Source organism: Melozone crissalis, unplaced genomic scaffold, assembly GCF_028551555.1.
Source record: "Melozone crissalis strain CALT ecotype California unplaced genomic scaffold, PUWL_Pcris_2 ptg000033l_1, whole genome shotgun sequence".
Lineage (NCBI taxonomy): Eukaryota > Metazoa > Chordata > Aves > Passeriformes > Passerellidae > Melozone > Melozone crissalis.
This window is the reverse complement of record NW_026535811.1, coordinates 1,723,741-1,744,679: the sequence shown is the minus strand read 5'-3', so window position 1 is coordinate 1,744,679 and position 20,939 is coordinate 1,723,741. Positions and strand designations below refer to the sequence as shown.

The 20,939-nt window shown below is 42.5% G+C and overlaps 1 protein-coding gene across 6 annotated transcripts in view; it reads left to right on the top strand.

The window, feature by feature from the left end:
- SOX5 (SRY-box transcription factor 5) overlaps window positions 1–20,939 on the top strand; it is a 590,818-nt gene that overhangs the window by 219,475 nt on the left and 350,404 nt on the right. Inside the window, exon 1 of one of the 6 annotated variants that reach the window (XM_054281902.1) lies at window positions 10,437–10,499. The exons of the other annotated variants lie outside the window; for them this stretch is intronic. The gene's annotated coding sequence lies outside the window, so the exon portion shown is untranslated. Of the gene's footprint in view, window positions 1–10,436; window positions 10,500–20,939 lie in introns of those variants that run through there. 6 annotated transcript variants of the gene reach the window in all.

Here is a 20,939-nt window from a genome sequence, read left to right as displayed (position 1 = left end):
TGTCTGTGACGATAGCAGTGGCAGAGGCAGGCACAGATTTCCCAGCTTATGGGTCAAGTTCTTGAAGGAAGTTCAAATGGAAGCTGTGCTCTCTACACGTGTTTCTGTCAGAGATGTGCAGAGCTCTGCTGTGGGGAGCTGCACTCTCTGGATGATGGCTGGGGTGGGATTTGTGCTCCTGTTCTTCAGAGCCCTTGTTCAGGGGCTGCTGGGTGAATGGGAGATGAGGGCTGAGTGTTTTCTCCCTCTCTTGCTGTCACCTGAAGTTAGGCAGCTGGGGAGAAACTTCACACGCAGTTCAGGGTTGTGAGTACTTCAAAAATGAAAGTTTTAACAATGGCTTTATTTGTAGAGTTGCTCTTTATCTCATTATTTGAAATGCAAACAGCAACATAAGGAAAAAAAATCAAAAACATCCAGCAGAAATGCTATTTGTGATTCATAAATAAGTTTGTTTATAAAATAAATGAAAATCTCCATGAAAATCTCCGACTCAAATCCCATCAGAACAGACTTAGCCTTTCAGCCCTATGAGACAGACAAATTCAGTATCATGCAGTTTAAAACTAGCATTTCTTCTGAGTGAGAGTTACAAAATCAGCGTCCCATCTTTCGTGCATTGGCATCAGCCTGCTTGATGCTTTATTTTAACAATGATGATTTTTATTTGGGAGACTATAAGCTCTTCCTCACACTAGCTCAGTTTTTTTTCAGTGCTTGTATATGTGCTATATATATTTGCAAAAGACCTCACATTTGTTCAGATGAGAAGATAGGTCACAGAATTGAATGATAGAGATAAAAGATGAGGGCAGCTGGAAATTCATTCCTATTGTGAAATGCAGCCTTTTGCCAGTGACTGGTGGTTTAAGCTCTGTGTATAAACTTAAACCAAAGCACAGAGCTGGAGAACGACCCCTCTTCAGTCACTGTGCTGAAATGGCATTTTCCTGCAAGCCTTGAATTTGTTATCTCAGTGCTGGTAGCAGTGTCGGTGTGCCTACAGCCTTATGCATATGGAGACTTGCTTGTAGAAAAATATTCTGAAATTATAGTATAAAGGGCAATCCTGGAGTATTAAACTTGCAGTTTAATGTGGGTGAGACCACATGCACACCTGCATGCTCATGCCAAGGCTTACGGTTCCTTTCAAAGAGAAGAGGGCTTGGGCTCCATAAATGTTTTCAGTGATGTGTTTGGGGTTGGTGACCATACTCCAAATCTTGCTGAGGATGATTCTTCTCTTTGCCTCAGCTTCCAGGGACCTTGAGTTCTTCCCTGGACTGACAGAAAACATTCCTGCTCTCATGTTTATGGTGCTGTAAGGTGGCAGAAATGAAGAGGCCTTCTGGTGTGATACTGAAATGTCATTTTTGTCACAAGTATCATATCTCTCATTGGTCCAGGAAATCTCTTCCAGGCGCTTAAGCTAAGCTAATAATTAAAGCTTGTTTTTCCTGAATACAGATATGTACATGAAGCATTTTCCCTGCCTTAGGTGCTGGATTTCTTGGATGCTTTCTCTGCATTCATTGAAGGGGTAATTGACTGAAACTTGTCACTAAATTGGTAATTGTCACTGAAAGTTTCAGATTGTCAGTTAGACAGAGCCAGGAAAGTCCTTCAGATTCTTCATCTTGAGTGTTTGTATTTTTCCTACCTTCTAGCTGCCATATATGTATTACAAGGCAAGGAGTCTAAAACAAGCCTTCAAATAGTTATTTTTCTTTTCCAGATAGTAAATTGTGTGTCTTATTTCAGCCACTTTTTCACTAATTCTATGTAAAAACAGAGTTTTCATTAAATGTGTGTAACACCAGAGCTACATCCAGCTTGGCCACTCAGACAACATCCCTGAGCAAAGGCAAGGTGCTGCTTTGTGACTAACCCATACTCTGCAGGGTTTGGGAAAAAGCAGAAGCCAAAATTCTCGGAGACTTTGAAGCTCCTTGAGCACATGAGGAGTTGGAAACTCCTTTATAAGGCTGATTTACCCATGGCGGCCTATGCTAATGCATTGCTCCTTCCTTGCACACGCCTGCTTCGTGTCTCTGCGGAACACTGGGAAAATTGGAAATATCTTTGAAGGGATCACGAGGGCTGCCAGATGATATCAGATGAGTCAGAGGTCTGTTACTTAAAAGGAATCCTGCAGGACTCCTGTTTCACTGGTTTCCATTCTCCTCTGGTCTCCACTGGAGACTAATGGACTAATTGGGCTAAAATATTACTCAAATGAAGCTGCTGCCCTTTCCTAAACTAAAAGGGGTTACTGAGCCACTGTTGTAATTTAGTTATTCAACACAGAAGAAATGAAGAATAAATTAGTTATAAATATGCGTGGGATGGCTTTTTAATATACAGTCTGCTCAGTGTTATTTTGCAGTAGGTGCTCTGCTGAAAACAGACAAACTTTGTGAGATGGAGCTGGTGCAAAGAACTGAGCTGGGATCTGCATGACAAAGCCTCCATGGCTTTAGGCTTCTCCCACCAGTGCTGTCCTGCTTGTGCCAAAGCCAGGAGTAATATTCACCTTGAATTTTATTATTGGGCTTAGATTTTTGAGCACCCAGATTTAGTTTTGTCTGTACTGGGGAGGTCTTGTGTGTTTATCCAAGTGTGTGGGATGCACCAGATAAGACTCTACAGGGTGATTCTGTGAGCACAAATCTGCTGGTACTGCTGACAGAAAATACTCTGGATGTTGTCTGCCAGAACTCTGCTGGGAAAATGAGGGGTGGGGGAAAGTGTCACAGGAGCTGAATTAACTCCCAGTGTCGGTGGGAAAGGAGAGAATTAAATCAACAAAATGTGGAGCATCAGATTGCCAGGACCAGGCAGTAATCATCCATGGCTTGTGAAGGAATTCAGATGGGAAATAGACACCCTAACAGACCATTTGGAGGAAACAACAGCAAAGAATAGGGTTAGTCAACACAAAGATAAATATGTTATGTTGCAGAAGAGTTAATGCGGTTTCTGTAAACAGAAGTTGTGTTTCACAGATTGCTGCAGCTCTGCAGAGGAGTCAGGGAGAGATCCTGGTGTTATCTGCTCTGATTTGAAAAGGATTCAACAGGTCTCTGACCAAGGGCTCCTGGAAAAACTGACCTGTCATGAGATCAGGAGTGAGAGTCTCCATGGATAAATAATTGGCTAAAGGAAGGAAACAAAGGGCAGAAATGAACAGACAGTTCTGACAGGGTGAGGAGCCAGTGGTGCGGTTTCACAGGATGATTGTGCTGCTAGGGTATCTGCTGCTCAACAGATACCATCAATGATCCGAGAAAGGAAAATTTATAAAAGGTTGCAGCTTCTAACAGGTTATTCAAGGAGTTGAAACCAAAACAGATTGCAGAGAAGGATCTCGCTGAAACCAAGACAGATTGCAGAGAAGGATCTCCCATTAGTGAGTGACTGGTTGGAAAAATTAATGGCAGGTAAAAATCTGTGTGTATAAATAGTGAAGTAATGCATATGGGGGGAAATAATTCTAATTTTGCATACAGGGTGGTGAGCTGTAAACTAGTTTTCCTCTCAAGAGTGTCAGTTCACTGTGTAGTACCAATGAATAAAACAAGCAGCATGCTAGGAGTTATTGGAAAAGGAACAGTGAACAGTGTTATTGTGTTTACATAATTATTATGTCCATTAGTGCTGTATCTATGATCCACACATGGGAGGCTGTGCTCCTTTCTGGTTGCTCCCTCCCCTGCTCTGTCTCCACAACAGAAAAGATGTGAAAGAATTCCAAGGACACCAACATAACCCACTTATTTGTTTGGAAGATAGGAGGTTTCAGACATAATGACACATGCAATTTCCAAGTTAAATGAAGTATTTTGGTGTTCTAATAATAGCCACAGCCAAGAAATGTGAACAAATGAAGGTTTAGATCCAAGAGTTTGTAGAGAACCAGAGAGAAATAACCAGAAGATCTAAAAGAGATCTAAGCTGAGAAATGCCAGGTATAAGTTAAAATAGCTCATTAAAAACATCTATGTTAATAGGACCTTTCATCACCTAACTGAAAATGTCTTTTATATTTTACCTAGTCATTAACTCATTGTTCATGGTTCTGTTTCTGGTGTAATGGGGGCTTTTAACAGCTTCCTTTCTGAAGGGAATATCATTTTTGCTTTGTTCACATGGTAATGCAGGATAATATATCTTCCCATAATCTTGTTAATGTATTGTCATATTTGAAAGGCAAGATGTTGAAACTGTGTATGAAAATATAAGAATGGAAGGATCTTTGCCATGTAGGCATGCAATGAAACTTATTTTCCATCCCTCAGTTCCTAGACTCTAATTGGAGAGAGCTCCAGAGACTCTATACATGCAGAATAGTTGATTCTTGAGACAGGTCTCAAGCTGAGAGAAGAAATTATGTTCAGAAGTAGTTTTCAAGGAGTAAAATACATAGATTATTTTAATTCTTAGGTAAGATATATGGTGGGGTCTCAACTGCATGGCTGTAAGTTATTTTGCAAAATGCATTAGACATTTTTTACTCTAATGGCACTGATATCATGTTATTTTGGTCTTGTTATCATTTTGGTGTTGTTAGTTTTGAGCTGCAGTTTGAAGAAAAGGAAAGCAATGGCACAAATAATTACTGAAACCAGAAGGAGAAACACCCTCCCCAAAATACCCCCCCAAAAATCTCCTAAGACCAATATCTCTGTGGACAAAACTCTTGTCAGTGCTGATAATGCAAGAAATACTTGGAAGAGAAAGTGGAAAAAGCTGGGAGTGCAGCTGTCTGTAATTAATTGAAGGAATGCTATAATCACTGTTATTAGCGCAACTCAGACAATAGTTTTGGCAAATATTTTTGCAGCAACTTAAATCATCAATGAAGATGATAAGGCCCAGCATGAGTGTGCTGGGGATGATCAAAGGCAGCAGCGGGCAGAGGGTGACAGGCACACACCCACAGCAGAAACCTGCCAAAACCCCTCATTCCCCCTCTCCTGCATGGCATTCCTGCTCCTTCAGGTAAGAAATCCACCAAGGACACCAATAGAACCCACTGAGGAAGTGTTGGGCCCTAGTTCTGTATTCTCTCTTGACCAAATTGTGGCACTGCACAGGGCAGAAGACAGGGCTCCTTCTCTGCTCCAGCCCCTCCTGTGCCACAATTTCCTGTGGGGGTCAGTGGTTCAGGGGGCATGGAGGTGTTCAAAGTGTTTGCTCAGTCCTTGCCAGTGGGTTACATCTCTCAGACTGCTCAGCTGGGTGTTTTCAATGTATGTAATATACCTGATATACAGCCAGAAAAGCTGTATTAATGTTCTATACCTCATGTACAGCCTGAAGAGCTGCATTAATGTATGTTATATACCTGATTACAGCCAGAAAATCACCAGTAGCCTATAGCTAGTGCAGCACTTGCTAAGCTTCAGCAGGAACTGTATGTTATATACCTGATGCACAGCCAGAAAAGCTGTATTAATGTATGTTATATACCTGATGTACAACCTCTATAGCTGGTGCAGCACTGGCTGAGCTTCAGCAGGAGCTGTATGTTATATATTTATGTTATATACCTAATGCACAGCCAGAAGAGCTGTATTAATGTATATTAAATACCTGATGTACAGCCAGAAAAGCACCAGCAGCTTATAGCTAGAGCAGCACTTGCTGAGCTTCAGCAGGAGCTGTATGTTACATACCTAATGTACAGCCAGAAAAGCTGTATTATGTATGTTATGTAGCTGATGTGCAGGCAGGAAGGCTGTATATAACATACTATATGTATATAACAACTATAACATACATGAATACAGCTATAACATACATGAATATAGCTGTATTCATGTATGTTATAGCTGTATTATGTATGTTATAGCTGTATTCATGTATGTTATAGCTGTATTATGTATGTTATAGCTGTACTAATGTATGTTATACACCTGATGCACAGTCAGAAAAGCTGTATTATGTATGTTGTAGGTGTATTAATGTACGTTATAGCTGTATTCATGTATGTTATAGCTTCATTAGTGTATGTTATAGCTGTACTAATGTATGTTACACACCTGATGCACAGCCAGAAAAGCACCAACAGCCTCTGTAGCTGGTGCAGCACCGGCTGAGCTCCAGCAGGAGCAGGGCAGGGTGTGCAGCGTGCCCCATCCCAGGGCTCCCAGGTGCGGGGCAGCTGCCAAGGGTCCTTCCTCACCCTCCTCCTCCTCCCTGGTCCTGCTGCAGGCTGGTCCCAGCCTGGGGAGCGGGCAGCAGCTCCAGCTGCGTGGCATTTCAGGGTTTCCATAGCGATGGGCAGCGGCCACTGGCACCTTTCTCTCTTTAATTAAAGAACAGATGCAGGGAAGGCTGATCTCTCCTGACCCTCTTTAAGCTGACATCAACACGCTAATTGTTCTCAGCGCTGGCCTCCCCCCAGCAGGGCAGCTCTGTCCTTTGTTCCCATCAAGGTCTTGCCTCTGTTTAGGGTAGAGAAGCAGGAACTTTTTCCAGAATCTCCTTGTGGGGACTGTTTCAAGCAGTGGCTGCCTCACAGCAACTAAAATCTCTTTTCTCCATTAGCAAGGTGGGTACAGAGGATGAATGCTCCTCCCTAAGACAGGAAACTTCTGGCAGCACTAGAACTTTTGTTTGTCTGTGACAGAAAATAATTGGGCTTTCTCCAGGTGTTTTAATGCATAAAATATTTTATAAAGAAAAAGTGCTGCTGGAGCAGTCAGTCTTCATCAGCAATTGCTCTGCTCCAGTGTCAGAGATTGTTATGGCTTTTCTGTGGGGATTGAAATTGCACATGGTATTCATGTTAATGATAGGCAAAAAAAAAAAATACATTATTTAATGGCTTCTGCTGTATTATTTGCCCTTTTTGTTTAGCTTCAGGCTAGAGTCAATAGGCAATTTAGCTCAAGAAAAATAGTCACCAAACAAGAAAAAGGATATTATTCATCCCATGCAGATGTAAGCAGCACAAAAATAGTGTCAGATACCAAAATCAGACTTGCAGAAAGCACATCACATAAGTTAACTGGTGATTGCCACTGGATGTCCTCATTGCTGAAGTGTAGAGTTCAGCTACAAGATCCTAAAGATCATCAGTGACAAGAACCCTTGAAATGCAGGAGGCTATTCAGGCTGTTTGTACAGGGAGGTGGAAGGGCTGATATCTTTTGTTGTTATTGTCTCCTTTATCTCTGGGCTTGCTTGAGTTGGAGCAAGATCTCATTTTCATGATAGCTTTACAAGGCAGGAGGTAATTTATACATATGAAACACATCCACAACACTCAAAACAAAATAATTACTTCAGCTGTAGAGCCAAGCTATCTGATGAAACAAGATTTACATTTGGGCTCATGAATTGCTTTGTATGGAGTGCACATGACTTCTTCCCATAGCGTTTTGTCTTTTGGAGTGTAAAAGAGAAGCACAGAATTTCTCAGTTGGTCCAGGAAGTCCAGATCGCTGTGTTGGTCATGTAAATGCTCTTTCTCTGGCAGTTCTTGGTGTTTGTTGTCTAAGAGGAGCAAAAAACTATAGAAGAAGCTGCTGAATATTTTACTGCTCCCTGGAAGGAAAGAAGGAAGAAATAAAACCATTTTTTTTCCTGTTATCTACAACCTCAACTGAGAATTGAGGTTAAAGAGTAAAACACTGACTGAGCCTACCCCAAGCCACTGTTCTGTTACCTGTAAGGGATGTGGTCTCGGTTTAAATACCCCAGTTCTGTGGCCTGAGTAAGTGTTTAAAACAAACCCAGATATTCCTTCCTGTGAAACAGGAAAGATTCCAGAGCAGTGCAGAGCTGCACAGGGGCAGCCCTGGTGAGCCTCCCTGCAGTTTCTGGGTTCCAGGATGTGGGACTGTGCTCTGCTGCATCGTGAGGATGGAATGAAGGTGTGAAGCTCACAGCTGAATGTCAACATCCCACAGGCGCTCCTTTAATGCATTATGCTCCCACTTTAATTTGTCTGTAGGCATCTGAATTTTCCTTATCAAGTCAGGGAAGGCTGACAGGCACAGCCCAAAGTGCATGTTGGCCTTCTATTGAAGTGAGGCAGTGTGGGGCTGCCTTCCTGCAGAACCAGGAGTCTGGTTCATTTGACTGCAGCTTAAAAATGGCAGACTATTCATTTAAACCCAAGTTCTAATAATAACACTGATGTAGAAAGACCTTTAATAGTCTCAAACAATGGTGATTTGTGACTTCATTTCTGCCAGGAGCAGGGCTGCAGAGGGGAGTGCTGTGCCATGTAATAAATGGCAGTGTGAGATCCAGCTTAAGCCCAGACTAAGTGCTCAGTAGGTCAGTGCCTTCTGTCTCCATGTGAGCTCATCCAGAGTCAGCCTGTTCTGCAGAAAACCTACCTGAAAGGGCCAGGCTTCTTCTAGGGAGGGCCTCTGCATGCTTCTGAGCTTTTCTTGCAAGTTATTTGATGTTTGCTCCATTGTGGCAGCGATTTTAGCAATATTTTGGAATGAAAATTACTTGAGCAGATTAGTAATCAGCCCACCCATTTCCTCAGCATCAGGAGGCCAGTTTCCCTCAGAGAACTGTCAACTGCAAAGCCACAATGCTTGTGAATTTCTCCAAAGTTGCATGTTTGGTGGTGTTTATTTCCTTTATGTCTAAATGCTGGTTTGGTATTGCCTTTGATATTGACAAGTTGTTGACAACACACCAAAGAAATAGGATATACTGCCTATACAAGGACCCCTTGTTTTTAAGCATTTTTTTAAAAGATCATTGTCATTAAGCGTTTGATTTTTTTATGTGGAGAGGTCCTGAAGCCAAGCTCTTTAATATAATACACTCCTATATCTGAAAACCACAAAGAATCTGTCTGGCCCCTTCGCAATGATACAAAGGGTCCTACAGCAGGTTCAGAAGGTTGTTTGCCACTCTGTATTAATATAGGGATGACTGCTTATATAAGCCAGAAGTTCTTGTGACCTTTTTAAAAACTAAATCCATTTGATGATGGATGGAGCTGGGATGGATGGAGCTGGGATGGATGGATGGAGCTGGGATGGATGGATGGATGGATGGATGGATGGATGGATGGAGCTGGGATGGATGGAGCTGGGATGGATGGATGGATGGAGCTGGGATGGATGGATGGATGTATGGATGGATGGATGGAGCTGGGATGGATGGAGCTGGGATGGATGGAGCTGGGATGGATGGATGGAGCTGGGATGGATGGATGGATGGATGGATGGATGGAGCTGGGATGGATGGAGCTGGGATGGATGGAGCTGGGATGGATGGATGGATGGATGGATGGATGGAGCTGGGATGGATGGAAGGAGGTGGGATGGATGGATGGAGCTGGGATGGATGGATGGAGCTGGGATGGATGGATGGATGGAGGGATTTGCTGCCCTCCAGTAGCTGCTGGCAGTGGGGATCCCAGGGAGGAAGCAGGCATTGCACAAGGACGTGCTGAAAAGACAGAAGCTCGTAAAGCTGCAAGGGTTGTTTTGTGAAATGCCTGTGAGTGGCCAAATGGGACAATAGCAACGCTGCTAATTCATTTAATTAATATGTAATTTACTTGGAGTTGTGTTCATTCTAGTCTGTCTTTCTTCAGAAAGATGTTTTCTGCTGTGGTGAGGCTGTGATTCATTTCCATTTCACTACTTTCATTTTCATGGTCTTTTTGTTAATTGTCAGAGCCTGTTTGATGATTACAGTGGCTAGTAAATGCATTGCTAAATTATGGTCATGAACAACAATGGAAAAAAAGACCCATTCATGTAGAGGTTTTTTTCTTGCTTTTCCTTTTTTTTCCTTTTTTTTTTTTTTTGTTCCAAGCCATAGACTGTGTTCTGCTCCCTAGCAAAAACAAACAATGTAGTATTTCTCCTACCCCGCTGCTTTGCTGCTTTCCTGTTTTTCTCTTTCATATGTTTTTTTCTTGGGGTTCTATGTATTTGCTGTGTGCCAATCTGGAATGGAAAGGAGGAAGCAGAGCAGAAGTTGGAGTTCACTGGATCTCTGATGGTGCACGGGTATCCAGGAATCCTGGTGGATCACAAACCCCTGGAGCATCCCATTTCTGCTGGGGGTGATGCTCAAAGGATGTTCCCACAAGGAGGGTGTCTAGCTAGGACATTAACTAACAGATAATTAATTAATAATTAATTCTCCAGCAGAAAAGGAGGCCAAATTTCAAGGAAATGGAAGCACTACCCCTCTATATTGTGGTTGTATTCAGTTAAGCTGTGCAGAAGGAACAGGACTTGAGACTTTTGCCAGCGTGGTGTCACACTGGGCATTACCACAGGAACTCTGCACGGAGGGTGATATTTGCACACAAAGTGCTTTACATTTTTCCTTGCTTTTGCTTCTGGGGTTTTGTTCTTGCTCCACAATGGCAGCTAGGAAAGCTGCTCCCTTCAGTCTGTCTCTAATTTCAGTCTTCTTCCTTTTTCCTGCACAATTGTGGCATTTTCAGCTTGAAACCATCTTCCCCTTAGAATTTATGAAAACTTCTTGCACAGATGGAGGTGGGAGATTATTTTTGGCCAGCAGTCAGAAGATGGCTTGGTGCTGTCCAGCCTATGTGAGGGCTGTTTGATCAGTTTAACTGTGACACAGGAGCTTTCCCAATGCCATGGCTTTTCTCTTATAGACAGAGTCTGGATTGGTCTCAGTGTACTGGAGTATTTATTTTGCCTGGATCAGAAATGCTGTGATTTGAGAATAAATGTCCTGGGAGCAGTGGTTGCATCACTTATTCTTGAAAGCAATACAATATTGGATAAATTTAAGATGTTCCAGCTAAGGAGTTGTGTTTGTAAATGAAATCTTTTGTGCTGCCCATTAAATGCAGCTCTGATTGACTCAGCTGAAGGCAGTAGTGCCCAACGTGTGTTATCCAGGCATTTGTCAGATATTTTCGTTCATTTCATTTCATACATCTTGAACTATGAAGGCAACCTTGTCATTGCAATTTTCACACCCTTTCTTTTTCTTTGTTCTATATGTCAGTGAAATCTTATCTCTGCAGTCTTCTGTCATAGGTTAATAGTCTGGAACAAACTTCATTTAAGACTCTTACATAGGAAAAATGGAGAGAGATTATAAAGCAAGTTGGTGGCCACAAGCACTGTTGGAGAGATGGTATCTCAGAGCCTCTGACAGATTTGAAATATCAACCACAAGTGTTGGAGAGGAGGAGAAGAGGCAGCCTCAAAGGATTGACTCACTCGGTTCAGGTGCTGCCTGAACCCTGGCACCTCCTCTCACATCACAAAGTTCAAGTTTTCTATGGGCTTGCATGGATTTGCCTTTAAGGATGGGGAAAAACCCACAAAGGTCAGGCCTGGATTTGCATTCCTTCGGTGTTGTTGTTGTTATTGTACACAGAAATAAATCTACAGAGGTGTGCAGAGGCTCCTGGAAAATCTGAGACAAAGTTTTCTTGTTTCACAGTCTGACAAAAAGACCTGCACTTATTTTTCTTCAGTGCATCCTTTATTGACAGGTGCAGTTGCCTCTTCTATACAAGTGACTGTCTTGTTTACATGTTCCTGTATTTCCTCCAGTTCCAACTGCAGTTTCTGTTTAAAATGTCTCAGAACAGCTTTTAAAAGCTATTGTTTTTGCAAAGGAAGGTAAACTGCAGGGAGACAAAAATGATACAACAAAAAGGGAAGGTGTGGGGTAAACCCCAGCTGACCTAAAATCTGCTTTTTCCCTGAGAGAAGCCGAGTAACATTTCCCTCAGTCCCTTGCCTGCTTGATGCCCTCTCTGTTCAGGCTGTGAACTTTGCTGTCCCTTTGATCCTGGGCTCAGTCCTGCAAAGAACAAACTTTGCTGGCCAGGATTCAGACCTTGAGGGGGCATTCTACAATTAATGACTTTCCTACCATTTCCTCTGGGACACTGCCGTTGTTTTTAACAGAGCATCTTAACTCCCATCCATTCCCTTTGGTTTAATTGTTTGTGCTCAGCCAGTAATTATGGCACTGTGACTGACATCAGGTTCAGAAAGTGCAGCATGGTTTGGGGTTTTTTGTGAGGTGCACCATGGATCCTGGGCTCAGAGCAGGGGAATCCCTGGAGGATCCCTTCATTCAGACCCTGGCAGAACAACATCGAATTTGGCCTTCTTTGCTTTAAAAAAGTTCTGCAAAGTGGCTCTTGAGGCTTTGCTTGGGTCATTTCTCACCAAACAGAACCCCCAGCTGCCCAGTGGGCAGATGATTACAGATGCAGTATGATAAGGAAATCAGGAGTGTTTGCTGGTGACAGAATTGGCTTCCTGAAATGGAGCACACTATTCCCCCCAAGGAAAAGAGCTTGAGAACCTCTGGTGGACACAGAGCCCAGATTTTTAAGCTGATCTTCACCTGCTGATGCTGGACCAGAGCAGTTCTTGGCTGGAAGGTCCAGCTGTGGCGTGAGAGAGGAAAATTTCCACCACAGGTGGGGTGTCTGTATCCTGAGTGCCCAAAACCTTTGGGAAGCACAACTTGATACCAGCTGGTCCCCTGGGTCAGGCCTGGCACAAAAGGAATGAATTTACCCTTCCATGGGATGGTTTTACCTTTTCTTTGTAAGATTTAGTGAGAAATCCCTTTGAGTTAACTGAGACCCTCTAAGAGCAGCAGTAGCTCAGGTTTGCAATTTTAGCACTTAGCCAGGGTTGGATGAGTTTGCATCTTCAATACATAACACAAGAGTCCAAACAGACCTGTGTAAAGCAGAGCTTTTTCTTTAAAACCAGGCTGATATGAATCTTGTGGGAGTAGGATGCTGAGGTGAATTTTTGTGTATCTTGGGGAAGGAGATGATAAGTTGGGATGGAAGTAACTTCTTACCAGGATGTTTTGCAAAAACAGAAAGAATGACAGTCCAGGAGGATGGGTGATGTGCCAGAAGTGTTATTATCTGTATTCTTTGAGGAACTTGTTTGTTTTCTCTGATTGTGTGTTATTATCTGATCTCAGGAATTCAGGCTTCTCCGGTGGGATTTTCAGAACATAACCAAGATTCATTGGGTGCTGCAGAAGAAAAATATTTTTGAAGTTGTCAATTACTTCCTGCTCTAAGACTGTAAAGTGTTGAATATCTGCCTTAGGCAGATTTATTGATTTATTTAAACTTACTGTTCCCCAGACATCTGCTTTGGTCACTCAATTATAGAGAAGATGCTGGGCAAGGTGGACCTTTGGTCTTACCTCACACTCTTATTCTTGTTTGTTTGCTTTTCTTATATTGAATGATATGAGAGAAAATAATTGGTTCATCCATTTGAAAAACAAAACAAAAAAACAAACAAAATAAAAACCCCAAACAAACAAAAATTTGTGGGCTTTTTTTTAATGAATAGTCTTAATATTCCACAGCAGTGAGGCAAAGACAGAATTTCTCAAGTGATGGACTCTGCATTTTCCATGACTTTTGCAGCATGTGCCCATACCTATCACTTCAAGAGATTTTGAGATAAACTGAGGAAAAAGTGTGAGAATAAAAGGAAAGATTTGGTCTGGACAGGGAAGATTGGGAGTTAATACTGGTAGGCAGGAAGGGTGGGACTGAACTGGAAGAAAAGTGGAGGAAAAATAAAATAGGAAGGATTCAGGGGAAAGGGCAGAAAAATTACTTTTCATTGAATGGATGGATCCATCCAATTACTTTTATTGGATGGATCCCCTTTTACTGGCATGAAACGTCTCTGAGACTTTGGTGGAAGGTTCACTGTGTAAGACCTACACAGACACGAGTTGATTTTTGCCCGTGGTTACTGTCATTAGCAGAAAAGTGCTGGAGGTCCTGAGCCAGGTGACAAAGGTGTTGACAGTGCCATAAATGTGGTGGAACTGCTGCTTCCTGTGCCTTTTTGGGAAATGCAGGAAATGGCATGCACAAATAGCCTTGCTTGCAAAGTCAAGCACTCTCATTCCATTGCTGTAATTTCATTTCAGAATCCCCATATCTGTCCATAGGATGCAGTCTGCAATTAGATGTTCAGGTTTTGTTCTACAGGGAACCTCACTGACCACACAGAATGAAGGTGGTAAAAAATGGAGCAGCTGTTCATTCTTCCCTTATCCTTCCTGACTATTCCTCATGGTACAGGGCGCAGATTATACACACAATTCAATCACAAATCATTCTCTGGAGATACAATCCCTTACTTTTTCCTAGGCTTTTCTTTGTGGAAGAGAACTTCACAAACTTTCTCTTCACTCACTGGGTGTGTTGGGGTCCTGAGAAAGGAGGGCGTCCCAATTTCATAGATGGGAAACCAAGAAGCAGGAGTTTTGCTAACACGTTGAATCCAGGACATTTGGGGATACTAGTGGGGTTATAGCTGAGTTTATATATTCCTTTTCAGTAGTAAATATTATCTAGTACATCTTCTGTTCAGAGTGATGCATGGAATGATTCAGGTGGCACCTGCGAGTGACAATGCAGAGCAGCAAGGCAGTTTTGTGTACCACACAAAGAGGACAAAGAGTTAGGGATACCTGGGAAAGACAGACTGAGGGACACCTGGGAAAGGTCCCTCACAACGAGCACCTCACACCCTGTGGCAGGGAAGGAGATCCAGCCTGGCCAAGCAGGATCCACCTGCCTGGCTGCTGATGGGAGCTTCTGTTCCCTTCCCTCCATCCCTCACCTCGTTCCCAGCACACCTTCAGGGTCTGCAGAAAGGAGCCAAGGGCACATTGTCACTGACAGCCCCTTGTCACTGACAGTCCTTGTTACTCCGGGAGATTTGTTCTGGGCAGTGGGGCAGAGATCTTGTGGAAAAAATCATCTGGGGTTATTTTATTGTTATTGCAGTTGATCTGCATGGTGGGGCTAAACAAAGGTGGTATAGGTAATTGTTATTCTTTGTGCCCTAACCTCTGAGTAACAGATTTTGCAGCCTTTCTAGCATTTTGTGGGGGTATTATTCTGTCTTCTCAAACTACACATGGTGGTTACAACAAAATCTTCTTCCTTTCATCTTCACCTTCCCTTCCTTGGCCTTACCATGAATACCAGGTTATCTTTTTATTATTTTTTCCTTTTCTACTTTTTACAGCTCTAGTAGAGACATTTCAATGTCCTGTAATTTATTCTCTCTCTAAATGCCAATTTTCTTGCTGCTGATGATTTGCTTTCAGATATAATGCCTAGAGCAGGCTGTCAGCCATTCTGAAGGTATTTGATTCCTCCATCTCAATATCACACCAGCCAAGTCTGGCTGGAAGGACAGGGGAAAGCTAAATTGTTCTCATAAAAAAGGAAACATAGCACTAATATATCTTTATACTTATGTGCAGGTACCCCCTTTGTGTTATTAAGGGGGCTCATGATCTCGTGTGTTTTCTCTACAGGGGATCACATTAATTTATATTTTAAGGTCTGCTGAAATAGATGCTTTCCAGAAGCCTAAAAGTGAGTCCAAAAGTTCTTTGGATGCTATCAAACCAGGAATAAGCAGTGCATTGTATTATCCAGTTGCAAAACAGGACCTCAGGATTGAAAGCATGAATTTTAAAGCTGTGTGTAGGAATTAGATGCTGCCACCCTTGTGGACCTGGCATGATTTCAGTGCCAGGGAGCATTTTCATCAAGCACTGCTGAACACCTGGCTGAGACAGAGGTCAGGGATGTAGATATGTTCTGTGCACTCAAATATTCAAGTCCTCAGACACAAATTATAAATTATTTGCTGTAACTCAGCAGGCTGAGCCAGTGTCCTGCCAGAGTTGCTGCTGGTCCCTGTGTGGGTGTGGTTGCCCATCCCCACAGCTCTGTAATGAACCTTGGGGGAGCAAAAGCAGTTTAAACTGAGCTTCGTGACCTTCTAATTGTGGAGGGTTGAAATTCATGTTGTTCTAGCTTAGCTGGTGGGCTTTCCTGCCCAAAAGCACTTCTGACACTCATAAATATCTTTTTCACTCCTGAAAATATGGTTTGGTTTGGTTGGTTTTTTTTTTCATTTAGAATTTAACTTTCTTCCCTTATCACTGTGTATTATGCACATGTGATTTTGAAGGTGTCTGTGTTCCATACTAACATTGTGCATGGAGACACTGAAAAAATCTTTCAATCAATTTGTTCCCCTGTCTGTCTAGCCTGGTGGTGCTTGATATCCTCTTGGATTTTGCTGACTGTGTTTTCAAGCAAGTAATGGGTTAGAGAAAAAGCTTTTAGACTCTGCATCCTGGTTTTTCTTCAGGGAACTTTTTCTTAAAGACTCTTTTTTTACATGTGGATGAATATACAACTAAAGCTATATTTTAAAAAAGGAAAAGATAGCAGAATAATTACATGAAATGGCATAGAAAACCTGGTTTACGATCAGCTTTCTTCTGACAGAGGGATTCCTGTGGTTTGGACTTGTCCCTTCAGTCTTTCTTTCAGCCTGGCAATGCAGTGACTCTGGGAATGCACAGCACCAGGATTTTAGGAAAATAGGCAACTCTTCTCTGGGGGAGCATCTTATCTGCACTTTGATAGACAGAGCTGTGGGCTAGCACTAAGGGAATCAGGACAGGTTGCACATTTTTAGCTAAATATTGCAAGATCCTTTCAATATTTTCTGTCAGAATCTGAGAAAAAACCCCGAAAACTTATATAGGAGGCTTAGATTTCTGTTCCATGTATCCCTGTGTTTTCCTCCCCTTGTCTCTCTGGTTTTTGATTGTTAGATGGAGCATTAATAGGCTTTTTGCAGGATCCAGATTAACTTACTGGAACTGAATACATCCTTCTCTGTAAAACATACTAGATTTAGTAAAAGTGTAGATCACAAAGGGTTAGATAATTAAGGCTTTGTCATGTGTTTTGGGGGTTCAGGAGACATTTCAAAGTCAACTTATCCACTAGGTAGTTAATAAAAGTCCTTACCATGTCTTAGAAAAAGGCCTAATATAAAAACTCTGGAAATGGAACTTCCAAAGGTCCATCTTCTGAAGACAATGAGATACCATCTTGGTTTTTATTAGGAAAAGTGAGCAGTTTCAAGTAAAACACGTTGGAAAATATTTACCTAGCTGAGCAATTTTAAAGGCAGGTTCAAAACAGTATATCCGTTAAATGCTGTGTTGGCAAAGTAGATTTTGTGTCTTGAATTCTTTCATTGCAGAGTCTATCTTTTTTAAGTGCACCTCCTTAACACTTTATGTTGGTTTTTTTAGAACACAGAAATGCTATTGACCAGCAAAAATCTCAGAAAATCCTTTTTGTGGCCTCTTAATTTGTTTTTGCAGTCTGACATAGGCTCCCATTTGCAGGCAGAAACCCTTGGCTACCAGCCTGTAGATGATGCTCACATCTACAATCAGATATTTAAGTTTTACTCTATTAAATAAGAATGTGCTAATGGCACTGACTCATTTCTGGGTCTGCACACAATCAGAATGTGGGGAGCAAATTTGGAAGTAACTTAATGCTATTTCTTTTCCACATGTCTGGAACCCATGAGTCAGTACTCCAACATTTTGCTGCTTGAGTGGAACATGCTATAGTTATTTTTTTATATTAACAATATGGTTCATCACTCTATAGGATTTTTTCCATCTAAAGATCTCATGTAGGTTTACCAGTTAAGTGAGTAATTTATTCTTGATGGATCTTAACACACCATTGGTTTCAGCCTGAATTAGACATTTAGCCTTTGATTCAGATGAGCATTCACACTGGGGGAGATTCTGAAAATGAAGTCCATACTTATGGGATTTCCTGAAGTGGGTTGGGATTTATGTACTTGGTTGTTTTCCTTGTGAGCCAAAGAGCAGAATTTGGTGCCTGGCATCACACTGGCTGCTGGACACAACTGTTCCAGCGAGCATCAGTGTCACAATTCAGTTTATGTTAGATCCTGGTGGGGAAATGACACCCCAAAGCACCTCCAAGCAGCCCTCAGTTTGGAGCCCTTGTTCTGTCGTTCTCTGCTGAATTTGGTGTGTGATTTAGGGAAGGTGTGGCTGGCTGTGCCCACGGGCAGGTGCAGAGCAGAGCACGCCTTGCCCTGGCCCTGGCTGTCCCTTCCAGCGCTGGAGCAAGCAGAGCCCTTTGCTGTGCAGGACAGCAGCCCCAGCAACAGTGGGATCTGCCTGGTGAGGCTGTGGTGGGGTCTCTGGTGTTGAGATAATCCTGAGGTGTTGGAAAGTCTCTTTTTCCCAGCGTCAAGACTGAAGAAGAAGTCAGGATTCCTCAGCTGTGGTTCTCAAGGTTGTTTATTTGCTCTTATCTATTCCCTTCTTTCTCTGACCTGCTGAGGTCTGTCCAGCAGGTCGGGTTGTGGCACAGTCCCTGCCCTTGGGGTGGTGTTGGCTTTTTATACTACAAACTACATGTACATTATTTACAATAATTTCCAATACCTATCCCCTATGTTAGACAGTCTGTCTCTGCTCTGAACCAATCCAAAAGTGCCACTATTACAGCAGAAGATGGAGGACAAGAAGGAGAAGGAGGAAGGACAGGACATGCCCAGATTCCTCCATCTTGCCTTGTGAATCCCCATCCTAAAAACCCCAAAATTCTACTTTTTCACCCTGTGATGAATTCACTATCATTCTACTCAAACCTTGTGGCTTGTAACACCAAGTTGGGAATTGTTTCCATGGGCTAAAATCAAAGGCACAGGTGTTTGTGGCTCTGTGCCAGGGTCTCTGAGCCCCCTGCCAGGGTCTGGAGTCCTGCAGGGCAGCCAGAGCAATGTCCTGGGATCAGATTTTGGGAAGAGCCTGCAGCCCCGCGATGCCGTGCAAACAGCACAGTGCCAAACGGAACAAATTCGCCAAAAAGGTCAGGAATAAAAGGAAAAAAAAAAGCACCATCCCATGGTAGGATGGGGCAGGCTGCAGTGGTTGGTTCTCCAGCCATGTTTGGTGGCTTTTGCCTGGCTGCAGGTTGGGTTGCTGCTCTCCCTGTTGTCAGGCAGGGGTGGGGGCTTTGCCATCTCTAAAAATGAGCTAAAAAAAAGATGTGTATGTTTTGGAGGTGTGTGGGTGAGGCAGTGCAAATGTCAAGTTCAGTACTGGTTATAAACAGTCTTTTTAAACAGCAGCACATTTTCATTCAGATCTTTTTAGGTTGTGAAGAGTACTGTATCTGTAGCGCATATTTAAAATCTCAGAAAAAAAAGAAAAAAAATCCTTCCTGGCAGCAAGCTCGCCGTATCTAGTGCAACATTCTCACTCTGTCTCTCTCTCATCCTCATCTGTTGAAAGAGTAAAACTTCCGAGGTAGGTCTTCAGAAATAGCAGCAGTAGCCAGCACAAATGTGCAGTAATTGGTTTGCTGCTGCTGTTGTTTGTGACTGGAGCAGTGGAACCTTCCCCAGCAAAACCAAGGGGTGCAGAGGAGCCCCTGCACCGCTGCTCAAACAGGGACTTTAAAGGAAAGGATGAAAAATAGTTCTGATTTTCCCCTTGTTTCCACTGAAATGTATCCTCAGCCATGCATATGCAATCTATAATGTAGCATATTTCATCTTCCACTCCATCTCTGCAGCTTCTCTCTCAATACCAAAATAGCAAGGAGTGGAGCAGCTCCCCTTTCAAACAGCACTCACTGTTCTTAGACGGGTTTTTTTGTTGTTTTTAAGAGTTTTCCGTTTTTAATCTGAGCTAAGTTTGAACAACTGTAATGGTGGGAAAATCTAGCCAGGGTTCATTCTTTTTTACCAGGGAACTGGCAAACCAGGAAGAATAGACTTTGTCATGTGCAAATATAGTGACCATAAATGGTGCTGGAGGCTTTCTCCATTGTCCTGTGACTCTGCCACGAGAGAAAGCGCGCGCAGGGAAGAAAGGCACGTTTGATAGAGCTGTGAAGAAGGCCTGAAAGGCTGTTGGGTGCTGGGCATTGTCTGGCCCTGACCTCAATTCGGTACAGTAGAGACCCTTGAAAGCACTGTCTGAAGTCACAATGCCACCATTCTCCTCCGCTCCCCAAAAGGGATTAGTTAAAAGGGTGACGTTCCGTGCAGAGAGTTCCAAGTATTCCCTGAAACAAAGGGGCCTGAAATGTTTTTGAAGTTATTTTTAATTGAGTTGAACTAATTTAATAAAGGTCCCAAGAAGGAGGGGGGAAGGAAGAAAAAAAAAATATAAAGGAATGTGATTGTTTTATGATTCCTCGCAGATGGAATGGACATTTATAGCATACTTCTTCTTTAGTCTTCCAGAGAACAGTAGCCCCATTTACAGCTACTGTTAGCAATTTAAAACTGCTCCAAAATGAAGTCTTTCAAGAAGTTGACAGCTTATAAATAAATCTGTCTGATAAAATTGAACATAAACTGCATCTGTGGTTAGTTTGCCAAAATTAATTCTACATTTAATTAGAGATAGCAGTCAAACATATTTAATAAAAAACAGTCTTGGAGGGTAAATCAAATGAAGTCAGATTTTAGCAGATGCTTTGCTTTTTTCTCCCTTTTTTTCCCCCTTTCCTTTTCTATTTCTCTTTCCTCCCGAGGAGTGGTGAGGTGACCTCACCTCTGTGATCCTCGGATATTTAGAAGAGCAGGCTGAGGGGAGGCCTGGGTAGCTCATGAGATTATGTAGGAGAAGCCATGAATGAATGGCCTCAGACAAAGGGGGGTAATTATTGTGCTGCAATTTTTACTGATTTCTATAATTAAGATTTTCAGCAATGCCACCATGTTTACTGTAAATGTTGAAATGAATTATTGTACTGGTTATTAACCAAACATCCAAATTTGGGTTTGGTCTGGGCTTAAACCCTCTGCAGTTTTGAAGTTCGGGTGTTGGCATAGGTAAGCTGGGAGTTAGGCTGTGCTGTGGCTATTAATTACTGCAATAGTGAATGAAGTTTTATTGTTACATCTCAAAATTGACAAGCCAGTTCCCCGCATGCAAAATTCATATTCACTACTTCACATTCTTTTCCATGTGCTGCTCATTCATGTCTCTTCAGAAATGTGACTTGATGGACTCCTTGAGCTGGTGTAAATAGGTGCAGC